This window comes from Rhinolophus ferrumequinum, chromosome 8 (assembly GCF_004115265.2).
Source record: "Rhinolophus ferrumequinum isolate MPI-CBG mRhiFer1 chromosome 8, mRhiFer1_v1.p, whole genome shotgun sequence".
NCBI lineage: Eukaryota > Metazoa > Chordata > Mammalia > Chiroptera > Rhinolophidae > Rhinolophus > Rhinolophus ferrumequinum.
In genome coordinates this window covers 51291479-51315217 of record NC_046291.1, presented here as the reverse complement: position 1 = coordinate 51315217, position 23739 = coordinate 51291479, and the positions used below count along the sequence as shown (strand labels likewise).

Below are 23739 nucleotides of genomic sequence, written 5' to 3'. Positions count from 1 at the left end.
CTTTGATTCTGGTTTTTAACACAGTCATATAACTAGACCCATCATTCACGCAGATGTCAATGCTGGATTGCTTTCTTGAGGTGGTTGATTTGAAATATCAATCTTACTGGTGGAGTTGATAAAATGTGCATTAATACTTATAAGGACGTCTAAAATACTGGGCTCTTTACAGATAGTTCTCTCACTATTTCAACTAAGATCAGTTAGTTATTCTTAGTATCATCATCGTCTTCCAGGTGCCCAGCAATCATCTGGAGGAAATCTCCCTTGAAGATGAGGTTTGGCATTTTCACAGAGAAGGAAGACATGAAGCTATACAGTTTCTGGAAGCAGACATGGCAGGCATCCTGAAGGTCAGAGGAGTGCGCCTCTCGTCTTCTGAGTGAGCAAAGGGGAAGCACTTCCAGATACTAGAATTGTCTCTACTTCTACTCCCAGGAGGTTCTACTTGTTGCCTCTAAAAAGTGAGCCTTCTTTCTCTAAAGTTCCCTGAGATGACATTACCATCTCATTTTCCTTCACCTCAAAACTTCTGACTTGTATTTTCATATGGAAAGTATACAGTTATAGGCTGGATCATTTCAGACTCTCTCTCTCTCTCTTTCTCTCTCTCATTCGTATCAAAATAGCTTTTGCTTCTACAAAAAAAAAAAAAAAAAAAAAAAAAAAAAATTCCATGGTCCTTAAATCCAGTAACAATGTTTTTAAAATGTGAAAGAAAATAAAACTGGATAAAGCAATTAAAAATTACTTTTTAATTACTGAAAAATAATAAGAGAAAGAATACTATTCTAAAATTTAAAAACCCTCAAATGATAATTTTGTTTTCAAATGTTACTTTTATTCTTATTTAAACTGTATTAGGCACCCAAAATCTAGATTTAAAGCATTTTAGCATAATCTTAGTGATGTAAATGTCTACTCCAAACATCTTGCCTATACTATTATTTGTCAAATTCTATACTTTGAAATATAGACAAACTGCTTATTCCAGTGCAAAGTACCATACTTTTCAATGTTACCTTCAATCTGTTTCCTCCAGAAAGCAAGCTGTTCCCTTTTTTATTGTAATAGTTTTACTGATCCAGTTTGAACCTGACCTCAGGACATAAGCCAATTTTCCTAAGTTTATCTTGTGTTTGTTAGCAACTTGGATTTCTCTCCGACAGAAGCTAAACAGGGTTTAGAATATTAATTTCAATTCTTGTACTAAAAATATCATAAAAATCTTGAGTTTTGAACATACAAGTCGGCAACATTTCCATAACAATATGCAAAAGGTTCTGTTTTTACTAAATGTACCATGGTGAAGTTAATCCTGAAAATAAAGGTGTTGTTTTTTTTGGCGGTGGGGGGGGTGTTGTCTTGATACATGAATTGGTGATACTTGCTTGGAGCATCATCTCCAGCCTACTTGAAACAAAAGCTCTGGGCAGCACACGCCCATACCAAGGCTAACAGCTGTCAGCTAGTATAGGCATTTGCCAGATGTTGAAGCCCAAAGGCATTCAACAGCAGTGATCATTACAGCCTTCAATCACCCATTTAGAATTTACAACAAACTGAGCAGAAAGCCATTATGTCCACCTTCTGTATAAAGTTTTCCTCAGGCTGCAAGTGGATTTCTGCAACGGACGGATGCACCATCTGCTCCAAGTTCACTTTGCTCTTTTGCAGAACTTTCACCAATAGAAACCAGTCCCAGATAAAGTCTGGAAATATTGGGATCTTATTTGTTATTATTTGAAGGATATCAAAATCCATAAGCATTCTTGACCACTCCTAAAAAAAGGACTTACGCTGTAATTAAATAAAATAATAACAACCCATAATATAAAACATAAAATGAGCAAACATTATGAATTAATCATACTTAGACCATTACAACCCATATGGCTTGTTAAACTCAATCTGCTACCTGGGGTGACATCACCGCATACTGTATATTCAATGGTGCGGCTTTTTCTCCCCCAGGATGTAATTACTTAATTTTGTGAATGAGAAAATGAGATGTAGAGGCGATGTGTTCACCACTTGGTGTCCTCTCAAGTCTCCCTTATTGGGTCGAAGTCCTGCCCGCCACTCACAGCTCAGAAGACTGCTGAATCCCTTTCCTTACAGACCCTGGTTCCTTTAGATGCAAATGTCCTTCCTTCTCCTACTCCTTTCTGTCCTTTCCCTGTTCTCTACTTCAGGGTGTCTATAGCAGGGAGTAAGGAGAGCGGACTTTCTGTGCCTGTTAACCACTAGGGAAGAAAGCATTTCTCCTGTGAAATTCGACACCACAGTCCAATGACACCAGTGCCCGGGAGAAAGCCTTGCTTTTTCTGTAATAAAATCAGTGGTATGATTTAGAAGACTGACACCTTTCCCGCCAACCAAGGTCACTGCTGATCTTGAGCAAATGATGTAATTTACCTGGACGTCAGTTCTAGCATCCATACAATGGGAATAGCAGTTATAGCTACCTGTGCCAGAATTGTTGTGAGAATTAAATAAAACTTGCTCTGAGAAGGGCCTACCCCAGTGCTAGTTAGTGTTCACTACAGGCGCAGTGAAAAAAGTGAACTTCCATTCAGGAAATACCACTGGGAGTTTGACTGTTTAAGAGACATTTTTAGAAACAAAAACAACTAAGGAATGGCTGAAAATGCTCTTACTCTGGAAGGAGCCCGGTTATCTACCCCCTGCTGTGAAAATGACACTAGAAAAATTAGGGACTGAACAAGGCTCACTCCTGAACTAGACGTTTGGTGGATTGCAAAATCACCATGTTATCCACCAATGGGTAAAGCCTAGAGTACTCTACAAAGTGCCAACAGGTCTCACTGGCATGTGGGCTCAGAAACAAGGGGCAAAGGCCCAACCAGCTGAACCTTCCCAAGCAATCTTTTAGACCAGCTGCAGGGACAACAAAGGTGTGAGGGCAACTGCAGCTGACTATGGCCAGGAAGGGTCCACACAGGCTCTCTCCCTCAGAGCCACACTTGCCCACACATCTCCACTTCCCCTGAGCTGAGCAGCCAGTTCTAACATCTGTGCAAACCTACAGATCTGCTGCTGGGTGGAAGGAATGAATGGACCACGGACCACTGTGACTCCAAAGGGGCCCTCAGCATCAGTCTCTATGAATAGACTTAATTAAGCAATTTTCACACCATCACAGAAAAGTAGAGGGACAAAGCCTGTCTCACTATTTATCCTCTCGTAATCAGGTACTTCAAGTAGTCCTATAACATCTCTGACAGAAAAAAAATTCCTGGGTTAGTTCTTCGCACTAGCTTCGATTACAGCAACTGTTGTCTTGTATTCTAACTAGTAGTTTATGCCTGTCAGGGAACCCAGAGGCTTCCTTAGTTCAATCAAGCCCAGACTCTGTGGGGATGACGATGGAGGGAGGATCCTCAGAGTCCATAGCCCTAATTCTTATGTGCTGAGGACTGCCTGCCTCTAGAACAGTTCTCGAAATTCTTGCTTTACCTCCAGCCCACCTTTTCGGGAATGCTCCAAAGCAGAGCTGAGACCACCTAAATGAAAACATTCAAACATAATTTAGTTAAGGACTTGGGAAGAACAAAAAGGAAAGCAAGAGAGAGTTGGCATCTTAAAGCCTGGGTTTGAATCTCAGCTGCCCCTTTGTGTACTTTAGGAGGTGACTCAACCTCACCTATCTTCATGTATGACGTATAGACAGTAATATACCTACCTCGCGGGATTATTGTGAGGATTAAATGAAAAAAACAAAATAAAACAAGTCAAATGCTGAACATACAGCCTGGCACACAGTAGAGGCTTTAAAAAGTTTTATTTTTGTAGCTTTATTTGTTTGTTTCCTGCCTTATAAGGTATATCTTTTAACTGTATTCTCCCTGATCCAAGCAGCCATCTCCTCTTGCCTGAATTATCACTATGGCTCTTAATTGTTCTCTTTCCTCTTTCTTTGCCCACCTGCTGGAGTCTATGCTCAGCACAGCAGCCATAATGATTACATTAGCTTCTTATAGCTGCTGTAACAAATTACCACAAACTTATAGACTTAAAACAACACAAATTTATTATCCTATAGTTCTGGAGTTCGCATGCCAAAATGGATCTCCTTGGTCTAAAGTCAAGGTGTCAGCAGGGCTGTGCTCCTTCTGAAGGCTCTAAGGAAGAACCTGCATTGCCTATTCCATTTTCTAGAGCCCATCCCACCCCATCCCTACCCCCTGCATTCTTTGGCTCATAGCTGTCTCCTCCATCTTAAAAGCCAGCAATATTGAGCTAGGTTCTTCTCACACTGCCGCTCTCTTATTCTCCCTCACCTGTCTCCTTCTGTTACCTATAAGGACCCATGGGATTACATTGGGCTCATCCAGATAATCCAGGATAATCTTCCCATTCAAGGTCACTTGATTACCAACCTTAACTCCATCCGCAACCTTAATTCCCCTTTGCCATGTAATACAATGCAGTCACACGTTCTGCAGACTAGGTCACTGGACATCTTTGAGGGCCATTATTCCACTTCACAGCAATCCTGTTAAAAGATACATGGTCTGACAATTAAGTTCGCAAACTTGCCACCGTGTGCTCATACTGGCAGCCCTGTACAAACAGCCTGGTAAGGTTTCATAACCTTGGTATGTCAGTGTCTCACAGCTGTGTTCATGTTGATGTGTGATGGTATCCTGCTGAATGGTGTTCATTGTTGTTGTGTGTTTTTGTGTGCCGTCGCAAGAATGTCTGATCTTAAATTAGAACAACGAATAAACCTTAAATTTCTTGTTAAACTTGGCAAGAGTGAAAGTGAAATCAGGGACATGTTAGTCCATTATTAATGAGGATAATGTCATGAAAAAAACAGCAGTGTACAAATGGAGTAAACGTTTTTCTGAAGGGAGAGAATGTGTCACTGAATAAAAGAAGTCAGGGTGGCCTATAATGAGCAGAACTGACGTAAACATTGCAAAAATTCGTAGAATTGTGCGTCGAAATCATTGGCTGACTTTGAGAAGCATAGCAGACCAAGTAAACATCAATAAACAAACAGTTAGGAAATCTTAACTGAAAATCTTGACAAGAAAAAGGTGGTACAAAAATGGTCCCAGGGGCGGCTGGATGGCTCCATTGGTTAGAGTACGAGCTCTGAACAACAGGGTTGCCAGTTCGATTCCCACGTGAGCCGGTGAGCTGCACCCTCCACAACCAGATTGAGGACAACAAGCTGCCGCTGACCTTCTGGAGGGGTGGGCGGATGGCTCAGTTGGTTAGAGCACAAGCTCTCAACAACAAGGTTGCTGGTTCAATTCCCACATGGGATGGTGGGCTGCGCCTCCTGCAACTAAGATCGAAAATGGGGACTGCACTTGGAGCTGAGCTGCACCCTCCACAACTAGATTGAAGGGCAATGACTTGGAAGTGATAGGCCCTGGAGAAATACACTGTTCCCCAACATTCCCCAACAAAAAATTTTTAAGAGAGAGAGAGAGAGAAAAGAAAGAAAAAAGAAGAAAGAAAGAAAGAAAGAAAGAAAGAAAGAAAGAAAGAAAGAAAGAAAGAAAGAAAGAAAGAAAGAAAGAAAGAAAGAAAGAAAGAAAGAAAGAAAGAAAACGGTCCTAAAGGAGTTCATCAATGAAAAAAAGCAAAGAAGAGTCGAAGTTTGCCAAGACCTTTTGGAGAGGCAAGATGATGTTTTGGGCCATGTTGTCATGGGTGATGAAACATGGGTGTACCAATACAACCCTGAAACAAAAGTGTCAAAGTGCTTTGTTTGGAAGTCAGCCAATTCTCCACAACCAAAAAAGTTCTGTCAGTCCAAATCAAGAGTCAAAATGATGTTGTTAACCATTTTTGATATCAGAGGTATTATTAATTACAAATTTGTACCAACTGGACAGTTAGCCAAGTTTACTATTTGAAAGTACTGAAAAGGCTGTGTGAAAAAGTTAGATAACCTGAACTGTTTGCCAACAATTCATGGCTCTTGCATCACGACAATGCACCACCTCACACAGCACCGTCTATGAGGGAGATTTTAGCCAGTAAACAAATTACTGTATTGGAACACCCTCCCTACTCTCCTGATCTGGCCCCCAATGACTTCTTTCTTTACCCGAAGATAAAGAAAATATTGAAAGGAAGACATTTTGATGACATTCAGGACATCATTAATATGACGACAGTTCTGATGGCCATTCTAGAAAAAGAGTTCCAACACTGCTTTGAAGGGTGGACTATGCGCTGGTGTCAGGACATAGCTTCCCAAGGGGAGTACTGCAAATGTGACTGTAGTGATATTCAGCAATGAGATATGTAGTACTTTTTCTAGGGTGAGTTTACGAACGTAATTGGCAGAGCTCATAAGTCAGATCACCCCACCCTGTGCCCAAAGCTCTCCACCTAGAGTATAAGCCACAGTCACACATAGCTAACTAGACCACGTGATCCTCCCATTTCTTCTCTGGCCTACTCTCCTGCTGTGCTCTCTATCCCTCACTCTGCTCTAACCTTACTGGCTTCTTTTCTTCACTGATTAACTCAATATTCCAGGCCAACGACCACTTCAGGGTTTTTGTAGTGGAAAATGCACATCATTTAAAAAAAAATCCCTGATACCAAAATCTGGTAAGGATAACACACAAAAAAAAGAAAATTACAGACCAATATCTCTGATGAATACAGATGCAAAAATCCTAAACAAAATTCTAGCAAATCGAATGCAACAATGCATTAAAAAGATTGTACATCACGATCAAGTGGGGTTCATCCCAGGGGCACAAGGATGGTTCAACATATGCAAATCCATCAATGTGATACATCACATAAATAAAATAAAGGACAAAAATTATATGATTATATCAATAGATGCATAAAAGGCGTTTGACAAGATCCATTTATGATTAAAACACCTCATAATATGGGTATAGAATGAAAATACCTCAACATAATAAAGGCCACATATGACAAACCCTCAGCTAATATTATAATTAATGGTGAAAAACTGAAGCCCTTTGCTCTATGGTCAGGAACACGACAGGTCTGTCCCCTATCACCTCTGCTTTTCAACATAATATTGGAAGTCCTAGCCAGAACAATCAGGCAAGAGAAAGAAATAAAAGGCATCCAAATTGGGAATGAAGAAGTTAAATTGTCACTTTTTGCAGATGACATGATGCTATATATAGAAAACCCTAAAGACTTCACCAAAAAGCTATTAGAAACAATAAACGAATATAGTAAAATTGATGGCTACAAAATCAATGTACAAAAGTCCATTGAATTCCTATATACTAACAATGAAATCTCAGAAAAAGAAATTTTAAAAAATTCCTTTTACAATTGCAACAAAAAGAATAAAATACCTAGGAGTAAACTTAACCAAGGATGTGAAAGACCTATATGATGAAAACTATAAGATTTTAGAAGAAATTGAAGAAGACACAAAGAAGTGGAAAGACATTCCGTCTTCATGGATTGGAAGAATCAGCATAGATAAAATGGCCATATTACCCAAAACAATATACAGATTTAACGCAATCCCATCAAAATCCCAATGGCATTTAAAAAAAAAAAAAATAGAACAAAAAATCATCAGATTTGTATGGAGCCACAAAAGACCCCGAATAGCCAAAGCAATCCTAAGAAAAATGAACAATGCTGGAGGTATCACGCTCCCTGACTTCAGCTTGTGCTATAGGGCAACAATAATAAAAACAGTATGGTTTTGGCAGAAAAACAGACACACAGACCAATGGAATTGAATTGAGAACCCAGAAATAAACCCACATAAATATGGACAGATAATTTTCGACAAGGAAGCCAAAAACATACAACAGAGAAAAGGCAGCCTCCTCAATAAATGGTGCTGGGAGAATTGGAAAGCCATGTACAAAAGAATTAAACTGGTCATTCTTTTCTGTCACCGTTTACCTAAATTGACTCAAAATGGATCAAAGACCTAAACATAAGACCTGAAACAATAAAATGCATAGAAGAAAACATAGGTACTAAATTTATGGACCTTGGGTTCAAAGAGCATTTTATGAATTTGACTTCAAAGACAAGTGAAGTAAAAGCTAAAATAAATCAATGGAACTTTAGCAAACTAAAAACCTTCTGCACAGCAAAAGAAACCATCAACAAAATAAAGAGGCAACCAACTGAATGGGAGAAAATTTTTGCAAACGACGCCTTTGATAAGGGGCTAATATCCAAAATATATAAGGAACTCATACAACTCAACAACAACAAAAAAACAAACAATCCAATTTAAAAATGGGCAGAGGACCTGAATAGACATTTCTCCAAAGAAGACATAAAAGGGCCAATAGACATATGAAAAAATGTTCAACATCACTAATCATCAGAAAAATGCAAATAAAAACCACAATGAGATATCACCTCTCCCCAGTTAGAATGGCTGTCATCAGCAAGACAAATAGTAACAAGTGTTGGAGAGGCTTTGAAGAAAAAGGAACCCTCATACACTGTTGGTAGGAATGCAGACTGGTGCAGCCGCTATGGAAGGCAGTGTGGAGGTTCCTCAAAAAATTAAGAATAGAATTACCATATGATCCAGCAATCCCTCTCATGGGGATCTACCCCAAAAATCTGAAAACATTTATCCATAATGATACGTGTGCTCCAATGATCATTGCAGCTTTATTTATGGTGGCCAAGACATGGAAACAACCAAAGCATCCTTCGATAGATGAATGGATAAAGAAGTTGTAGTATATGAACACAATGGAATACTATTCTGCCATAAGGAAAGATGAAATAGTACCATTTGCGACAACATGGATGGATCTTGAGATTATTATGCTAAGTGAAATAAGTCAAACAGAAAAAGTTGAGAACCATATGATTTCACTGATGTGTGGTAATAAAACTGAGAACAACAAAAGAACAAGACAAACAAATGAAGAAACAAAAACTCATATACACAGACTATAGTGTAGTGGTTACCAGAGGGTAAGGGGGTGGGGGTGATAGATGAAGGTAAAGGGGATCAAATAGATGGTGATGGAAAAAGAACTGACTCTGGGTATATTCTGGGTGGTGAATATACAACATGATAGATAGATGATGTATTACAGAATTGTACCTTTACATAACTTTACTAATAATTGTCACCCCAATAAACTTTAATTTAAAAAAAATCCAAGATACAAACGAGCATATGAAGATATGCTCAATTTCATTGTCATTAGAGAAATATGAATTAAAACCATAATACCATACCACTACACACACCCCAGAGTGGGAAAAATGAAAAAGACAGAAAATATTAAGTGTGGTCAAGGAGGTGGAGCAATGGGAAAACTTATACACAGCTGGTGACAGTGTAACTTTGTACAACTACTTAGGAAAACTGTTTAGTAGCTTCTCTTAATGCTGAACATAGGCATATCCTATGACCCAGGACTATCACCCTTTATTTTAATTGTTTATTAATCGTATTTCCTATAGACCATGAGGGCCGGAAAGGCAAGCATTGTATCTGAAACACAGTTGACTCCTAAAAGTGTGTGGCACACAACAGGCATTCAGTGACTACTTGCTAAATGAGTGAGTAAAGGCATGCATTTCAGAACATCCTTCGTGAAACACGACTAGACCTTCTGAAGTTCATCCATGCACCCCGTGTGGTTATATTGCTCCTATTACCAAGCTTTGAGGTTCTGGGTTTGATGGTTTTAAATAATTGATCAGGTTTCCCTACAACATGTCTTCCTCCCCTGCTAAAGCCAGCAAACCCCAGTTACTCTTCTGAGTTTGCCCAGCACCCTGTGTGGCTCCTATATATAGACCAGGCCTTATTAAAGAGGTGAGTGGGTGAGTGAGTGAGTGAGTGAAGTTCACAAGTGAAAAACCACAGTGGAGCGGTGCTTCTGCTTCACAGGCTCTGGCCCTTTCCTTAGACATCTGAACCTCCCCTGCCCCAGTTACTTCTGGAAGTCTCCAGATGGTGTCTCTTTAGTGCTCAGGGACACGTGCTCGCTGTCACACATGGTCACCACTATTTTCTTTGCCCATGCTCTGCTCAGCTGTTAGTGTCAAGGCTGTGCTGTTTGCAAAGCTGCACGTTGGCATCCGAGTCACCCTGTCCCAAGGGCCCCACCCAAGCCCCTTCTTGCCAGGTGCCACCCCTACCCGCCAGCAGCACCACTGTCGTCAGCAATGGCCTGCAGGTTCCCAGACGCCCACCAGCACCACCATGTTCTCTGTAGTTTTCAAGGCACTAAAGCCCCTCCTTGATCCTGTAACATTAGGGGGTTGCCCCTCCCCTTTGTGCTATACTTTGTCATCAGGCCCCCAGAAGAAAATTACTCCTGTGACATCTGCCTGTGGCATCCACCTCCTTAAGGGTCAGGCATGAGTCAGTCTGGGTGCCAATTTCCCGATCTCCTCCCTTCTGGCCCCAGTTCTTCACACAACCACTGAGAAAAACCTGGTCACATCAGTTAATATGCATTGTGGGTGAAATATTGCCAGAACTCTTCTAAGGGTGTTACATATTGTTAATCAGTTAATCATCAGCACAACCCTATGACAGAAATACTATTATTATCTCTATTTCACAGAAGAGGTAACTGAGGCATGGAAAGATTACAAAACTTACTTGAAGCCATGCAGCCAGGAAATACCAGAGCCAGAATTTAAGCCCAAGCAAATCTTGTGCCTATCAACTCTTGGCCAGCCCACCCCACCAGTCAATAATAATAATGGAGAAAGGAGAAAAGCCAACATTGATTTCGTATGTACTAAATGCTCCAGGAACTCCTGGACGTTTCCGATCCCATTCCTGCGTATGGCGTAGGCTCACACTGGGAGCCACGCTACACCAGGATATATACTATATTAATACAACAAAATACTATTTTTATTCATATTGCCATGAAGATTACAACACTTAAGTGCTCTTAAAAATCTATAAGATCACCAAGATGTCTTTTTTCTGCTTAAAAAAATGAATATTACCATACTTTACTGTGTATAATATGCTCCCGTGTATAACACGCACCCACATTTTTGGCCCAAACTTTCAAGGAAAAAAATCTTTCATATTAATCTTTTCATTCAAATTTTTATTTGTTTACATTTAGGTACTTGTTTTTTTGTATTATAAAGGAATTTTAGCTTTTATTTTTTAACATATTATGGTACAAGAAATTTTATGTAACAAATAATTACAGAACACAAGAACAGATACAAGGTACCAGAAATTTTATGTACCGGGAACACATTTATGATATTTACGCATCATAGAAGGTCAAGAACTCTTCATCGTTGCAAGTTCGTTGTAAGTTCAACAAAACCAATTATTATATTTGAGGGTGTTATTTTGCATATGGGTACCACTATTGATTTCTAGAGTTACACATTTAACTCATAAGCAAAAATAAAAACATTTAAAACATTTATGTAGACACGGAATTAGTACTACCCATGTATAATGCGCATCCTTATTTTTCCCTCACAAATTTGAGCAAAAAGTGCTCATTACATATGGCAAAATACGGTAATACCACAGCTGAGAGTGTAATGTGACTATCAAATTTGCAAAAAGTGAAAAAGAGAAGGATGCCCTTTGCCTCCCTGTCGGTATTCTGCCCTGATTCCACAGAATATAACTTCTGCCATGACTGCTCAAGGGAAAAGGGATACCTTTCCAGACTGAACACATGTACCTTATCTACAATTTTATTGTATCCCTACACTCAGGAAGAGGCCACCACATGCTTTCCTCCCAAGCTTCTTAGAGCATGATATGGAGGGCAGGGGCTACATGGTCATGCAACAAGTTGAGCCATTGTGTCGGATGCAAATAATACTCCTTGCCACTAGACATGTTTGAAGTTTGCTACAATCCTACTGATAAGATACTCATGGAGCTCTTTAATAAATTTGATAAATGGCAGGGTTTCATGAGAGGTCACACCTGTCACCTGCTAAGAAAGCAATTGCAACAAAATGTGTGGAGACAGATAAACTTCCTGGCAAATATCCTGGAACACAAAAAGCCCTTTGCCTCAAGAAGATTCGTTATGAAATCTCAACTCTTGGAATCACAGAAACTGTCCAATCCCTACTATATAGTAAAAAAGAACGTCTATAAGAGGACATGCCAAGCTCAAAGCTCTGCAGATGCCAACAGAAGTGTAAATAACTAGGGAAGACTATTTAGTTATCTAACATTGCTATTACACTTAATGATTAAAAAAAACATTCTAATTTATACTCTCTTTCAAAGTAAAATATTTGAAATAATGGAATGCCCCATGGCCCATTGCTTAGAGAACACCCTTTAAACAGAACCATTCAAGACCCAGAAAATGTCGAAGGATCTTCATTCCACACCCCCACTACTCCTCCTTAGCTGCTATGTCTCTCCTTTTTATAAAGGTATTGTATACACTATGAATAGCATTAATTGATTTTTTTTTTAAGTTTTGTGATTGAAAGTGAAGAGGAAAAAATCTGTGGGCATAAAGGTAAAAGAATAGAACTTTACCTTCAAAACTTTTCAGAATGAACAGTCCATTCTCTACAGGTACCTAAAAATGGCTCTCTTATCTATTAGCACATAGAGACATAGTCTTCATAAGAAGTTCATTCTTGACAGATAGCATTCTAGCCGAGGGATTAAGGATTTTGCCATTCTCTTAATGATATCCCTTCTACAATTATTTAAGCAATTTCAGTGGCCAATACTTAAAAATAATGGACTATTACTGAAAATTCACAATTAAAGGAAAGACTTAAGCCTCTGTTTTGTCTTCATTACATGAAATATATTTCAGAGTAACCAACTAGTGCTAGTTAATAAAGTTTTCTCTCTTTTTTTAAGAAGAATTCCAATTAACACATAATAAAGGAAAGATAGAATTATAAAATCATCATTTTGTAACACTTAATGTAATAATTGATTCAGGCAACAAACATCAATGGATGCTAAGAGTGAAGGACAGATGAAGAACTAAATTTGGGGGAGCAAATTACTCTAGTTATAAGAGGAAAACTACAACGTTATAATGGGAAGTTCTGCCTGTCACCAGCTGAACTCGTTGGTCAATCTTAGCAGCACTAAACGTGAAATGCACAGGTTTTTTTGTTTGTTTTTGTTTTTTGTTTTTTTGGCTCTTGATGTAATGCAGTATGAAGCAAAACCCAAAATATTCTACCCAAACATATTAAAGCTTTTAGAATTAAAAGAAATATAAGAGACAAAGGAACAAACCCAAAGACATAATAAGGAAGACATCAGACCCATCCAGAAAGTGGACCATTCTACAGGATAACCAGTCTCTTTAAGTCAGTGGTATGAATGAAAAAGGTGGGAGAATTGCTCTCAGTTTAAAGATTTAAAAGCCATACAAGCAAACACAACATGTGGACACTTCTGGAATCCATATTTGAACAAAACAACTAAAAAATTGAGATGACAATTGGGGAGAATTGAACATGGACAGCATATTATTAAATGAAATGAAGGAATTATTTTGAGTGCCATAAAAGCATAGTGATCATTTTTTAAAATGCCTTACACATATAAAGATGTATATTGAAGTATCTGAGGGTGAAGTCACAATGTTTGAAATTTACTTTAGAATATTTCATCAGAAAAGAAGATTGGTAAATCAAATATGGCAAAATACGAACCACTGTTAGGTGATGGATACGTAAGGATTCATTACTAGTCATCCTCCTTTTATGTATGTTTGTACTTTCTTATAATACCAACTATTTTAAATTAGACTAAATTCCACTTTCATTTCTTAAGGTTGAAGGAATAAATAATGCTGGAATAAAACCTTGACATAAAAGGGGAAAGTTAATTCTTAGACCCAGCTTTTCCACTGACCCTAAAATTCCACTTGCAAAGCATCTTTTCTGTCTTTGAAATTTGTTAATGATATGAATACTACCAAAGTGGAGTTATAAAATTTATAGATATTCCTGAAATATGTATGATTTTTTTGACTCAGAGTTTTTAAAAAGAATAATTGTTCTCTCTAGTTGACCAGCTGATCATCAGTAAAATGAAAAATGCACTCTTAATGGGCCATTAGAAAAATCTAAAATTATATTTAATTTTTACCAAAAGAAAAAAAGAGCTGTAAGACTCTCTGAAAGTTTAATGCTTCCCACATATCAGGGACTAACAGTTATAAATATGCCCACTGTCGCTTTCAACACTACAGTTTCTCCCAAAAAACTTAAACTGCAAACAAGACACCTGAAACTATAAAATAAATAAATAAAAATTAAAAATAAACTGCAAACAAGAATGATTTATTAGCTAGTTGATCAGTTGATTTTTTTTTTGTTTTTGAAAAGATGGAGGAAGTTGCAAAAACTTTATTCTACAAAATATGTGTTTATAATTAAATTTATGAAAATGATAATGGACTTCATCACATGCTCAAGTTTTAATTACATATTTCAAGCTAAACCTAATTGGGATCATCCTTAACAGACTTCCTGTAACCTAGACAATGTTGAGCTAAACACCAGAACTAGACCCCTTTAATGCATAAACAATGTGTTTGACAATTACCTTCCATTGCCTTAGCTTGCTCTGAAATACTAGTAAAAATGTCTACCTGGATATACAGTCCAGAGATACAGTCTAAAACTTCCACACGGAAAAGCTTTAAAAATCCAAATACATCCTCTTCCTCTGCCTCTCCTTCTCTTTTTCCCTCTCCCTCTCTAGATGGCCTTTCATCTATCTCTCTCTGCACTCCTGTCATAATTAATTCTTTTTTTTTCCTAGATTGCTTTTCAATGATACTCCTCTACACACAGAGCCAAGCATGGCCACACTCACAGTTCCTCAATTTATGTATCTTTAATTAAAGCAATTGCAGAAACAGAGTAGCTCTCTCAGGACCAATTCCAAATTCTCAGGGAAAAAAGAAAAAAACTGAGTGATTCAGCATCAGCCAGGTGTCCATTCCTGTTTGAAGTGACTATGCCAGGGGAATGGTCAAGGTCGACATAATACAAATATGTCTTCTTGGTCTATCCACACGTGTGGGTGAGGGCAGTCTTTAGAAAGAGAGGTCATGACCTGGACAAGCATCCCAAATGGTATCCACTAGAATCACTCCTGTCCAAATGACCAAGGGTAAAATATTCCCAGTTGGATTTCACATCAAATCAGTGTATACTGAAGAACACGAGATGCCAAGTCTTGTCCAGCCAGTGCTACAACCTCATCAATGAGGGTGCTACAGCCCTTACCGGGTCCCCTATTTCCACACTGCACACTTCAGATAATTTGTTTATTGCTTCTCCCCAGTGCCTAGAACAGTGCTTGTTAAATAGTAGGCACCTGATAGGCATTTGTTGCAGCAATATTGAATAGTGCCTTCGTTAGATAGTGTGGCTATAACAAATTACCATAGGATGAGTGAGTGGCTTAAGCAACAAACACGTATTTCTCACAGTTCTGGAGGCTAGAACGTCCAAGATCAAGGTACCAGCAGATCCACTATCTGGTGAGAGCCTGCTTCCTGGTTTGCAGGGGGACATTTTCTCCTCGTAGCCTCACATGGAGGTGAGCAGAGACAAAGAAGCAAGCTCTCTCTTGTCCCTTCTTAGAAGGGCATTAATCCATTCATGAGGGCTTTACCCTCATGACCTAATCACCTCCCAAAAGCCCCACCTCCTGATACATCACACGGGGATTAGGATTTCAACATCCGTTTGGGAGGACACAAACATTCAGTCCATAACAGACAGTATGATAATCAGAAGTAACCTACGTTAATTTGCTACCCTGTGTATGCTCATATACACAACACACACACACACACACACACACACACACACACAATTCACTGACAGCCACAGTCACCCTTCCCTCCAGCCTCAGAGGGATTGATCCTACAGAGTTGATCCTGCACTTGCTCAAGGCCAACCTGTCACCTGTCCTCCTAACCCCAGCCCCCTGCTCTCCTAGGCCTTGACCCATGATTTATTCCCTCTCCGATATCTTCTCTCCTTCTCCCTCTCCCTATCCCTATCCTTCTCCCTCTCCCTCTCCCTCTCCATCTCCATCTCCTTCTCCACCTCCCTCTCTCTTCTTTCCCCTGACTTCTTCCCCTCAGCCTATAAACACATTCAGATCTCTCCCACCCCAAATCCACCCTGGATTGGGAGGACTCCCACAGTCACTTACTCTGTAAGACTTACCTCATTTCACTTTTTCTTTACACATTTCTACACTGTTCAATTGGACATCGATTATTTTTGTGATTTACAAAAGCTTTCCCCAAAAAATGAACAGACAAAAATATTTACCACGTGGGTCCTGAAGTCTTGCCTGACTCATGCTGGCCAGCTAAGAGTCCCACAGGCCATGGTGTCCATCTAGAGCTGCATTTGCCACATGACTGAAAATCATCTGCATGCATGTGCCTCCAAACTGTTAGCTTTTAGTGGACAAGGAACATGACTTTTTATATCTTTGATTCTTTAGATCCTAGCACAGTGTTTCACGCTAGTAGAATTCCACTAAGAGTTTATTGAATCAATCTCAATAATTGCTGTCAAGGGAAGGAGAGGTACCTTCTATTATTGGTCAGTCTTGGCACTACATTGCATAATAAAATGGAAACAACACAAATAAGTAAGTAACTTACAATAAGTAAATTGCACGAATATCTCCATACGTGAGCTTTGTAATTTATAAAATAATTGATTAGTCACTTCCCGGCAAGAAATTTGCTGATATTTATTGTAGTCACAATTTCTAAGGCAGTCATGCAAGCAAAATAATTATCAAGGACTTTTCTCATGGGCATTCATTGTAAGGCCTTTACATGGAATATGGGATGAAGAACTCTGAAATTCTAAACTTCTACAGAACAGAGTTTGACCACAAGGCCACTTTTCTTTCTAAAAAGATTGTATTTTGAAGATAGTTTTCTGACATGAATCACTTTTCTTTTATCCCTTTTATTTCTCCAACTTGTTTTGTAGAGGACCCTGAATGATGGTGTTAACTGCCCTCCATAGAAAACACCTCCACAGAAAAGGAGTGGAATTGATTGCACAACACCGTGGTCTGTGTAAAAGTTCCTCGTTCATGGATGTGGGATGAAGGAGAGAGACAATAAGAGGGAATACCGGCTGATACCCAGGATTCATAATAGCGAAATAGAATTCTCCTGCCAAACAAAAACACCACAGAATTGTGATGATTTTTTATATCAAATCTATCCAATCAATGACTTAAAAGGATATCAAAGCATTTCTTAGAAGACATTTTTAAGTTTAATCCTGGAGTTCTGGGTAGAGCAGATCCTGCTGCATGTACTTGAAAGTTTTAGCAGAAGAATTAAAGAAGAGTAGGCAGAATCCCAAATGGAACTGTCCTGCATGTATGTTTAGGGATGGGGTGAAACAGAGTTTTACATTCACTTGGGAATCTGAGACTATCCTCTCCAGGTGGCTGCTCATGTTCCGTGAGTTTAGGAGTTAAAGAGAGAAAGAATAAAATGCTATTGTTTCGAGTAGGTTCGAGCCAATGAAATACTTGCAGATGTAATGCTTCTTGACTACAGAGCTACTATTCTTACAGTAACTCCGTATAATTGGAATCATTTTTCCTCTTCTAATCAGCAGTTGGCCCCTCAGCTTCCTAACTTCATGGAAGTTGCAGCCTTGGGCTTTAGAGAGGAGCCTGCTGAATTGGCAAGGGCCCATCCTTCCACGGCACGAATATACCACAGCGATTTGCATTTTTCTAATTTTGGATTCCTGCTTCAATAGGCATATAGGACATTCTTGAGGGTATCTTGGCAACCCACCCCCACATTCATGCATGAAGGTGCCTAGTCCCAGGTTGACTAATCCACTCATCTAAATTACACATGTCGGGTGACCACGAGATTTGCTGACTGTATTCACTTCGGTGCAGTGATCAGAATTTTTTCAACATCTCAAGTTACATGAATCACATGTTAGAATAAATCGACTGCCTGCTGCTGCTAGGTTTTGGCTCTGTTTCTGAGTGGGAAAATGGAATATGCACTCAGTATGCAAGATCCTTTTCTCTCAGCTGGACTTGAGGCAGAGAAAACAAGGAACTTGAAGCTGGCCATGGCCCTCTGTGGTCTGGCAAGCCAGAATCTGAAAGGGAAAGGAAGCCAAGAGAAAAGAGTTGCACTAATAGAAAATTCTCCACGGGACTGGGACATGATTTCAAGTGCTTCTACCCAAAAACATAATCTCCGGTGTGTTTTTTATTCTTGTACTAAGGAGCGAAGCAGGCCATTACAACAGAAACTCAAACTAAAAATGCAAATATCTATATAATAGGGTGATTCTAAGTTGCTTCTTCTAATAAGGGTTAGTCAGGTGGCGTCCTGGGCTGCTTCTACCACATACAGTGCTCCTACTCATTCACACATGGTCTGAGGGGTTGGGGAGTTCAGGCAAATACAGTGCACAGGCATCCGATGTCCTGCTGTGCTGAACACCTGGCCCAAGGGTGGAGGGTGGAGCAGCCACAAGACCAGGAGAACAACAGTGCCCTTGGAAAGTAATTCAGCATAAGCAAAGAAGGTATCTGCATGGTAAGTAAGACTCAGCCAGTAGCCTGACGCTAGAGACGTCTGTGTGTCCTGAGCATTAGATAGAGGCTCTCCATGGCCTCAGGTTCTTACTCAGGCACTGGGTGGCATGTATTTGTCCTGGAGAGAAAGTGGTTGTAAGTCAATTGCTTTTTCAGTTCTAGGCTCTGCAGAAGCTTGGCCTCTGGGGTTATAACCTGGGGTTCAGTCAACCTATATTGGAACTTCCGATAAGGTACAATCGCTGAATCCTACATCAATGGGACTGAACTGAGTTGTCATCACCAGCTGGGGAAAATCAAAACATTTGGATTATATGTGGAAGAAATCATCAAGTATTCTCATTACTCATTAAGTATTCTAAGTGCTGTTAAGTACTCATTAAATACTCTAAGTGCTATAGGAGACCTGTAAACTTTCCTATCTGAGAGTAGGAGGTAACCCTAGGAGGTTAGATAAGAGGAAAGAGGAAGATAAAGAGAGAAGAGGTTAGAAAGAGGAAAGCTAAGACTTTTTTAAAGAACTCACTCATAAATGAAAAAAATTAAAGCTGCTTTTAACTCACAGTAAAGTTCAGAAAGCTCAGTCAACCAACGGGAAGAATCCAGAAGGATCCAAATTCCATCCGCCAGCACAAACATTTCTTCACAGCTTCTTTGTCTTTCAGTCTGACACCACGTCCTCTGCCAGGAGTTCCTCTCCCTCAGTCTCCCTTCCTGCTCCTTTCCTGCTTCTCTTGCCTCTGGATCCCATTGTGGCAAAGGAATGTCTTGTATAAACAGAGAAGAGAGAATAACCTGCTTTGTGGTTAAGGAGCAAGTGTCTTCTGTCCTGGAGTCTCAAACTCTCCCGAATGGGACACCTACAGAACAAACTACTCTCTTGTTAACACTAGCCAGTTGGTGTGGCATAATTTGATAGGCTATTTTGCTAAAAACAAACCAAAAAAACCTCACTTCCCATGTAGGGGAGGGTGAGGAGGGATAAAGCAGTATGGGACAGAGAGTCCCATCCTTACCGTGGCAAGGGCAGGCGAATGAAGAGGGGCACAGAGGACCCCACTGTACCTAAAGCAAATGGAACAATATTTGTGAGCCGCTGCTTTTCCCTGCGTTTTCAACGATAGGCTTTGCAGATGCCTGACCCACAGGTTTAGCCGTGTCTGATCTCTAAACTAACCCTAGTCAAAAAGGAAGCCATTTCCCAAAATTCACAGAGTTGCCTTGTCTCTGACCCTGATGTCTAATTGGATCCCTGGCTTCCAGCCATGGCTCTCTCTGTAGGCTGTGCCTTGGCATCCTTGCCGCTTAAAGGATCTTAGCGTCTCACTGAGAATTGCTGTGAGGAGCCTAACTACCCACCCTGACCATTGCTTCCTCGTACCCTGTCTTCTCCTTATGGATAGTGGGGAGCAGGGGCAGCTGGGGCAGGGTTCTTGGCCTTCCCCACCTGGGAGAGGAATTTATCAGAGAGGAACAGAAGCAATGTGGCGAGGTGACTGTCAAGGATCTCAGTAAAGAGGAGCCAAGAACATTCCTGAGACTATCAAGTGAAGCATTGAATCCAAAGGACAAAAGGTATCAGGAAGCAACGTAGGAGTTGGGAGGCTCAAGGCGGGATGGAATCATGTTTGAAGGACCAGGAAGGGAAGCAGTGCTGGGACTGTGTGTGTGACACACTTCAGTGTGACAGGGGGCCAATGGGTAAGGGAGCTGTCCACGGTCAGAAACCCCCATGTCCCCCAGGCTTACCAAACGACATGCTCTCCGCTCTGTTTTGAATGCTTTCTCCTACTTGTCCATCCGAGGGCTCACATAAAACACTGCCTAACTCTGTGGGTTAATCCCATACTACCACTGAACCTGACGCAGACCTCTGACGTGCTATTATCACTGTGCATTTTAACTATTTATTAACCTGGTTGGTCCTCTCCTCTGTCTATAAAACGGTGAACTGCTTGGTGTCCAAGGCTTTGTCTTGCCATTTTTTAAAGCCTAGTTCTCAATCATGCCCTGGCAAATGAAGAGTATCAAGAATGAATGAATAGAAATGTGACAAGTGGAACAAGCATATATAAGTTAACTCTCCCCCTAAATCCCACTAAAACTACAGCAACAAGATTTAAAACAAACAAACAGATAAACCTATAAGAATGGGGAAAATAAAAGGGAAACAACAAAAACAAAATGTGGGAAACTAGAAAACAGATGGACAGGTGGCATCTGATGCAGCAGATCTGGAAAGCTGACTCGTAAGTCAGCAGTGATGAAAGTCAAGAACCCATCTGATCCACACAGTAGAGTATTCAAAAGGCTCATAGATCTACGGCATCAGATACCCTTGGAAGTGGAGTGAAGGGGCAGACGAGTGAGGAGCTGTTTGAGGGGCACTTAGATCCCAGTATCCCTTGTTTTCTGTAGGCTTCTGTGCAACCCTGTCTCCCAGCCCCAGCAGGTGCCTGGAGGGTTAGTCTTTCGAGAGAGTAAAATAAAGGGTCTCAGACTTGGAGACCCCAGGCACAGTGGACGTGTGTGTATCAAACAGAAACATGAATGAAGGTATCCTGCATGCAGAGACCTCAGCCTGCTTCCCCCACTCAATTTCCAAACTACTGGGAGCCAGGTATACACTCTGTGGGAGGAGACAGAAGAATCTTCTCGGGGAATCTGGTAGACCGAGATAAAGTCTCAGGCCCAATTCTGGCCACAGCACTTCACGTCTGTTCATAAGAGCTGCTGTGTCCGATGAAGGTTCCACTTCTTCTGAAAAATAGGTTAGTTTTGCCTGATTTTCATGTATGCTAAACCTATAATCAGAGGTATAGGAGTAGCAGAGCGCCATCCTGTCTAGGACCAACATGTTAGGGTTCATTCTGTATAAACCCCTGAGCTTTCAAAGCTCAGAGATGTTTGTTCCCAGGGCACCAGTGCACCCTATGCCCCACTCTCCTAACCCTGAAAGGCTGACATTCTGGCCAAAAGCTCTGGAGTCATTTCCATGAGATCCTTCATACCACACCCTGGCCACAGTGACAGCTTAGGTTGCCGCTGGGGAAAGAGAGAGAATCCACACTTACAAAGTGACTAATGAGCCATTGCAGAGAGCACCAAGAAAGTAAGTACTGTGGCCATCTACCCCAAGCTCAAAGAAATGTGTGTGTGGTATTGTCATGTACTAATAAAGAAGGTCTAGTTTAGATACATTAAATAATTCCATACAGAATAGTCTTTTTGAAAGGCTATCTCTGGTGGATTTCTACATTAATACATAAAGCCAATGGAGTGAGTAAATGTCTTAGACTGCCATCAATCAGACAAAAACCCAGCCAAAGGACTTGGCATGGGACGTCTGCATTGACAAGCCCTCCCAACCAAGACACCTATAGCTGCACTAAGGCACCCTGGGATAGCACAGTGAACTCACAAGAGTATTGTGGGATATTTTGAACTTTCTAGAGAAACAGTAATTTCTATTGCTCACCTTGCAAACTACTATTAAGTTCTTTGGACCTAAGGGCCTAACAAGCAAAACCATCAGGCATTTCTTTGGGCCTAGGGGTGCTATGAATAAATGACTGAGACTCTAGAGGAGCCATAATAACTTCCCAGTTGTCATGTCCATGCCACCGTTCAGAGTGTCCAGTAAGATTTTTCCTTTTGTTCTTAAATATGAGCAGATAACTGAGCAGATCAGACATCTGAGGAAACCTCCTAACAAGAAATACAGAGATAAGAAAACAGACACACACACACACACACACACACACACACACACACACACACACAAGCAACTTAAGAAAAACAGAAACTACATGAGAAGAAACTTCAGGGAAGAAAGAAAGGACGGAGGGAGGGAGGGAGGAAGGAGGAGACAAAAAAGAATCAAGAGGTTTCTAAGGATTACAAAAGGATATTCTTTCCCTTCTCTATTTATACAAGGGAGTGCTTTGCCAATATTGCGTACGAATTCTGACAATTAAGTTCGCGAACACATCCTAGCAAAAGTGCTACATGTCTCACTGCTAAATATCACTAAGGTCACCTTCGAAGTACTCCCCTTGGGAAGCTATGCACCGACGCCAGCACCTAGTCCACCCTTCAAAGCAATTTTAAAACTCTTTTTCTGAAATGGTCATCAGAACTGTTGTCATATTACCCTTGATGTCCTGAATGTCATCAAAATGTCTTCCTTTCAATATTTCCTTTATCTTCGGGTAAAGAAAGGGGTCACTGGGGGCCAGATCAGGTGAATAGGGAGGGTGTTCCAATACAGTTACTTGTTTACTAGCTAAAAACTCCCTCACAGTGCCGTGCGAGCTGGTGCATTGTTGTGATGCAAGAGCTCCTTCGGGACCATTTTTGCACACACCTTTCTCATGCCAAGATTTTCCTAATTGCTTCTCTATCAATGTTTACTTAGTCTGCTATGCTTCTTGCAGTCAGCTGACAATTTTGATCCACAATTCGACAAATTTTTGCAATGTTTTTGTCAGTTCTGCTCATTACTGGCCGCCCTGACATCTCTTCATCAGTGATGCATTCTCCCCTTAGAAAAATGTTTACTCCATTTGTACAGTGCCATTTGCTTTATAGACTAACATGCCCCTGATTTCACTTCCACTCTTGCCAAGTTTAACAAGAAATTTGTTGTTCGTTGCTCTAATTCAAGCTCAGACATTCTCGCAACAGCACCCAAAACCCACAACAACAAACGCCACTCAGCAAGACACTGCCACACGTCGACACGAACACAGCTGTGACACACTGATATACCAAGGTTAGGAAACCTTTCGGAGTTGTTTGTACAGTCCTGCCAATGTAAGTGCCTGGTGGCAAGTTCATGAATTTAATTGTCAGACCTCGTACACACATCCAATCACATTTGCCTCCCTGACAAAGCTACGCCTCTAATTATCCTCAAAGTATAGATAATTTCTGATGGTTACAAAACCATAACCATGATCAACACATCTCTCAATATTTCAATCCCTCACACCTAAGCTCACCTTACCAGGCTTAATAGATAATTAACTAAGACATATTCTATCAATTTCTGGGGTTCTTCCAAAGGCATTGGAAGTGAACTTCTTCTATTCTCTGATGGGCTCCTTCCTGTATGTTCATGAAAAAGGTTCAAATTATTTAGGGAGGAATTCCGGCAATATATG

The 23739-nt window shown here is 40.4% G+C and overlaps 1 long non-coding RNA gene across 1 annotated transcript; it reads right to left on the bottom strand.

The window, feature by feature from the left end:
* Positions 1-1323: 1323 nt before the first annotated feature.
* Positions 1324-19407, bottom strand: LOC117026157 (uncharacterized). Its single transcript, XR_004423712.1, has 3 exons — positions 19138-19407; positions 4404-4519; positions 1324-1782 (listed from the first exon to the last, which is right to left on the bottom strand). It is a non-coding gene; the product is annotated as an uncharacterized LOC117026157 (long non-coding RNA).
* Between the last annotated feature and the right edge of the window lie 4332 nt (positions 19408-23739).